At 51.0% G+C, this 5,807-nt stretch overlaps 1 long non-coding RNA gene across 2 annotated transcripts; it reads left to right on the forward strand.

Moving 5' to 3' along the window:
- Positions 1–3,208: 3,208 nt before the first annotated feature.
- LOC127920144 (uncharacterized) lies at positions 3,209–4,461 on the forward strand. Of its 2 annotated transcripts, none has more exons than XR_008105232.1 (3): positions 3,209–3,445; positions 3,776–3,830; positions 4,321–4,461. It is a non-coding gene; the product is annotated as an uncharacterized LOC127920144 (long non-coding RNA). The 2 variants fall into 2 exon arrangements; XR_008105233.1 differs by lacking the exon at positions 4,321–4,461 and adding an exon at positions 4,051–4,139.
- Positions 4,462–5,807: the final 1,346 nt, after the last annotated feature.

Genomic DNA, 5,807 nt, shown 5'->3' on the forward strand with positions numbered 1-5,807 from the left:
TCTATTACCATGTTATCTGACTGGCCAAAGAGCTCTATTACCATGTTATCTGACTGGTCAAAGAGCTCTATTACCATGTTATCTGACTGGCCAAAGAGCTCTATTACCATGTTATCTGACTGGTCAAAGAGCTCTATTACCATGTTATCTGACTGGTCAAAGAGCTCTATTACCATGTTATCTGACTGGTCAAAGAGCTCTATTACCATGTTATCTGACTGGTCAAAGAGCTCTATTACCATGTTATCTGACTGGTCAAAGAGCTCTATTACCATGTTATCTGACTGGTCAAAGAGCTCTATTACCATGTTATCTGACTGGTCAAAGAGCTCTATTACCATGTTATCTGACTGGTCAAAGAGCTCTATTACCATGTTATCTGACTGGTCAAAGAGCTCTATTACCATGTTATCTGACTGGTCAAAGAGCTCTATTACCATGTTATCTGACTGGTCAAAGAGCTCTATTACCATGTTATCTGACTGGCCAAAGAGCTCTATTACCCACTGCTCTATACCATGTTATCTGACTGGTCAAAGAGCTCTATTACCATGTTATCTGACTGGCCAAAGAGCTCTATTACCATGTTATCTGATCAAAGAGCTCTATTACCATGTTATCTGACTGGTCAAAGAGCTCTATTACCATGTTATCTGACTGGTCAAAGAGCTCTATTACCAGCCACCAGATCTCAACCCAGAGGGGTTTAAAGGGGTTTGTGTCTCAGTCACCAGATCTCAACCCAGAGGGGTTTAAAGGGGTTTGTGTCTCAGCCACCAGATCTCAACCCAGAGGGGGTTTAAAGGGGTTTGTGTCTCAGTCACCAGATCTCAACCCAGAGGGGGTTAAAAGGGGGTTTGTGTCTCAGCCACCAGATCTCAACCCAGAGGGGGTTTAAAGGGGTTTGTGTCTCAGTCACCAGATCTCAACCCAGAGGGGGTTTAAAGGGGGTTTGTGTCTCAGCCACCAGATCTCAGAGGGGTTTAAAGGGGTTTGTGTCTCAGCCACCAGATCTCAACCCAGAGGGGGTTGAAAGGGGGTTTGTGTCTCAGTCACCAGATCTCAACCCAGAGGGGGTTAAAAGGGGTTTGTGTCTCAGCCACCAGATCTCAACCCAGAGGGGTTTAAAGGGGTTTGTGTCTCAGTCAGATCTCAACCCAGAGGGGGAGGGGGTTTGTGTCTCAGCCACCAGATCTCAACCCAGAGGGGGTTTAAAGGGGGTTTGTGTCTCAGTCACCAGATCTCAACCCAGAGGGGGTTTAAAGGGGGTTGGTGTCTCAGCCACCAGATCTCAACCCAGAGGGGGTTTAAAGGGGGTTTGTGTCTCAGCCACCAGATCTCAACCCAGAGGGGGTTTAAAGGGGGTTTGTGTCTCAGTCACCAGATCTCAACCCAGAGGGGGTTTAAAGGGGGTTGGTGTCTCAGCCACCAGATCTCAACCCAGAGGGGGTTTAAAGGGGGTTTGTGTCTCAGTCACCAGATCTCAACCCAGAGGGTGTTTATAGGGGTTTGTGTCTCAGCCACCAGATCTCAAGCATATGAACTTTTATGGTAAATTCTGGAGCGCCGTCTGATAGTCCATCAACAAAACACCAAATGATGTAATTTCTCCCCTCCCTGAGTCTCCTGTATTGTGTCAGTTATCTCTCTCCCTCCCCTGAGTCTCCTGTATTGTGTCAGTTACCTGTATCTCTCTCCCCTCCTCAGAGCAGGTGAGTCTCCTGTATTGTGTCAGTTACCTGTATCTCTCCACTCCTCAGAGCAGGTGAGTCTCCTGTATTGTGTCAGTTACCTGTATCTCTCTCCCCTCCTCAGAGCAGGTGAGTCTCCTGTATTGTGTCAGTTACCTGTAGCTCTCCACTCCTCAGAGCAGGTGAGTCTCCTGTATTGTGTCAGGTACTGGTATCTCTCTCCACTCCTCAGAGCAGGTGAGTCTCCTGTATTGTGTCAGTTACCTGTAGCTCTCCCCTCCTCAGAGCAGGTGAGTCTCCTGTATTGTGTCAGGTACTGGTATCTCTCTCCACTCCTCAGAGCAGGTGAGTCTCCTGTATTGTGTCAGGTACTGGTATCTCTCTCCCTCCTCAGAGCAGGTGAGTCTCCTGTATTGTGTCAGTTACCTGTAGCTCTCCACTCCTCAGAGCAGGTGAGTCTCCTGTATTGTGTGTCAGGTACTGGTATCTCTCTCCCCTCCTCAGAGCAGGTGAGTCTCCTGTATTGTGTCAGGTACTGGTATCTCTCTCCACTCCTCAGAGCAGGTGAGTCTCCTGTATTGTGTCAGGTACTGGTATCTCTCTCCCCTCCTCAGAGCAGGTGAGTCTCCTGTATTGTGTCAGTTACCTGTAGCTCTCCACTCCTCAGAGCAGCTGAGTCTCCTGTATTGTGTCAGGTACTGGTATCTCCTCCTCAGAGCAGGTGAGTCTCCTGTATTGTGTCAGGTACTGGTATCTCTCTCCCTCCTCAGAGCAGGTGAGTCTCCTGTATTGTGTGTCAGTTACCTGTATCTCTCTCCCCTCCTCAGAGCAGGTGAGTCTCCTGTATTGTGTCAGGTACTGGTATCTCTCTCCCCTCCTCAGAGCAGGTGAGTCTCCTGTATTGTGTCAGTTACCTGTATCTCTCTCCCCTCCTCAGAGCAGGTGAGTCTCCTGTATTGTGTCAGTTACCTGTATCTCTCTCCCCTCCTCAGAGCAGGTGAGTCTCCTGTATTGTGTCAGTTACCTGTATCTCTCCACTCCTCAGAGCAGGTGAGTCTCCTGTATTGTGTCAGTTACCTGTATCTCTCTCCCCTCCTCAGAGCAGGTGAGTCTCCTGTATTGTGTCAGTTACCTGTAGCTCTCCACTCCTCAGAGCAGGTGAGTCTCCTGTATTGTGTCAGGTACTGGTATCTCTCTCCACTCCTCAGAGCAGGTGAGTCTCCTGTATTGTGTCAGTTACCTGTAGCTCTCCACTCCTCAGAGCAGGTGAGTCTCCTGTATTGTGTCAGGTACTGGTATCTCTCCACTCCTCAGAGCAGGTGAGTCTCCTGTATTGTGTCAGGTACTGGTATCTCTCTCCCCTCCTCAGAGCAGGTGAGTCTCCTGTATTGTGTCAGTTACCTGTAGCTCTCCACTCCTCAGAGCAGGTGAGTCTCCTGTATTGTGTGTCAGGTACTGGTATCTCTCTCCCCTCCTCAGAGCAGGTGAGTCTCCTGTATTGTGTCAGGTACTGGTATCTCTCTCCACTCCTCAGAGCAGGTGAGTCTCCTGTATTGTGTCAGGTACTGGTATCTCTCTCCCCTCCTCAGAGCAGGTGAGTCTCCTGTATTGTGTCAGTTACCTGTAGCTCTCCACTCCTCAGAGCAGCTGAGTCTCCTGTATTGTGTCAGGTACTGGTATCTCTCTCTACTCAGAGCAGGTGAGTCTCCTGTATTGTGTCAGGTACTGGTATCTCTCTCCCCTCCTCAGAGCAGGTGAGTCTCCTGTATTGTGTGTCAGTTACCTGTATCTCTCTCCCCTCCTCAGAGCAGGTGAGTCTCCTGTATTGTGTCAGTTACCTGTATCTCTCTCCCCTCCTCAGAGCAGGTGAGTCTCCTGTATTGTGTCAGTTACCTGTAGCTCTCCACTCCTCAGAGCAGGTGAGTCTCCTGTATTGTGTCAGGTACTGGTATCTCTCTCCTCCTCAGAGCAGGTGAGTCTCCTGTATTGTGTGTCAGGTACTGGTATCTCTCTCCACTCCTCAGAGCAGGTGAGTCTCCTGTATTGTGTCAGGTACTGGTATCTCTCTCCACTCCTCAGAGCAGGTGAGTCTCCTGTATTGTGTCAGTTACCTGTATCTCTCTCCACTCCTCAGAGCAGGTGAGTCTCCTGTATTGTGTCAGGTACTGGTATCTCTCTCCACTCCTCAGAGCAGGTGAGTCTCCTGTATTGTGTCAGGTACTGGTATCTCTCTCCACTCCTCAGAGCAGGTGAGTCTCCTGTATTGTGTCAGGTACTGGTATCTCTCTCCACTCCTCAGAGCAGGTGAGTCTCCTGTATTGTGTCAGGTACTGGTATCTCTCTCCACTCCTCAGAGCAGGTGAGTCTCCTGTATTGTGTCAGGTACTGGTATCTCTCTCCACTCCTCAGAGCAGGTGAGTCTCCTGTATTGTGTCAGTTACCTGTATCTCTCTCCCCTCCTCAGAGCAGGTGAGTCTCCTGTATTGTGTCAGTTACCTGTATCTCTCTCCCCTCCTCAGAGCAGGTGAGTCTCCTGTATTGTGTCAGTTACCTGTATCTCTCCACTCCTCAGAGCAGGTGAGTCTCCTGTATTGTGTCAGGTACTGGTATCTCTCTCTCCTCAGAGCAGGTGAGTCTCCTGTATTGTGTCAGGTACTGGTATCTCTCTCCACTCCTCAGAGCAGGTGAGTCTCCTGTATTGTGTCAGTTACCTGTATCTCTCTCCCCTCCTCAGAGCAGGTGAGTCTCCTGTATTGTGTCAGGTACTGGTATCTCTCTCCCCTCCTCAGAGCAGGTGAGTCTCCTGTATTGTGTCAGTTACCTGTAGCTCTCCACTCCTCAGAGCAGGTGAGTCTCCTGTATTGTGTCAGGTACTGGTATCTCTCTCCCCTCCTCAGAGCAGGTGAGTCTCCTGTATTGTGTCAGTTACCTGTATCTCTCCCCTCCTCAGAGCAGGTGAGTCTCCTGTATTGTGTCAGGTACTGGTATCTCTCTCCCTCCTCAGAGCAGGTGAGTCTCCTGTATTGTGTCAGTTACCTGTAGCTCTCCACTCCTCAGAGCAGGTGAGTCTCCTGTATTGTGTCAGGTACTGGTATCTCTCTCCCTCCTCAGAGCAGGTGAGTCTCCTGTATTGTGTGTCAGGTACTGGTATCTCTCTCCCCTCCTCAGAGCAGGTGAGTCCCCTGTATTGTGTCAGGTACTGGTATCTCTCTCCACTCCTCAGAGCAGGGGAAAAGGGCGCAGGGGAAGGGGCGCAGGGGGAAAAGGGCGCAGGGGAAAAGGGCGCAGAGGGAAGGGGCGCAGGGGAAGGGGCGCGGGGAAGGGGCGCGGAGGGAAAGGGCGCAGGGGGAAGGGGCACGGGGGAAGGGGCACGGGGGAAGGGGCACGGGGGAAGGGGCGCAGGGGAAGGGGCGCAGGGGGAAAGGACACAGGGGGAAAGGACACAGGGGAAAGGGGCACAGGGGGAAAGGGGCGCAGGGGGAAAGGGGCACAGGGGGAAAGGGGCGCAGGGGGAAAGGACACAGGGGGAAGGGGCACAGGGCGCGACCAAACAGATGTGAGACCATATCATAGCTGGATAGTTTTATTCTGTACAAAGTGTTTCAGTCTGATGGTACAACTCATCACATCTGTGCTACTTCAACATATTTACAACGTCACGCATATACAAAAATACAATTATTCTGAACCTCCTTTCTTTACACAGACACCCATCCAGAGGGAGATCGATAGGAAATCACCCACCAACCACCAGGCCTCCCATTGGACAGGGGGTTTCCACCAATAAGAGGGAATTTAACATGGATGTTCCCTTCTCCGTCACGCCACCCCCCTCAGACACTACTGTCCTCCCCACCGTACTCACTCAGACTGCAGGACTTCAAAAGGTTCAGATATACAGTTAATATATGGTGATATGTAGAGGGAGGGACGCACTGAGAAGCAGTACTGACAGACAGACAACTCTGGACCTGGGGGGGGCAGTCCTGACAGACAGACAATTCTGGACCTGGGGGGGGCAGTCCTGACAGACAGACAACTCTGGACCTGGGGGGGGCAGTCCTGACAGACAGACAACTCTGGACCTGGGGGGGGTAGTCCTGACAGACAGACAAC

The sequence above is a fragment of the Oncorhynchus keta genome, unplaced genomic scaffold, assembly GCF_023373465.1.
Source record: "Oncorhynchus keta strain PuntledgeMale-10-30-2019 unplaced genomic scaffold, Oket_V2 Un_contig_18482_pilon_pilon, whole genome shotgun sequence".
Taxonomy (NCBI): domain Eukaryota; kingdom Metazoa; phylum Chordata; class Actinopteri; order Salmoniformes; family Salmonidae; genus Oncorhynchus; species Oncorhynchus keta.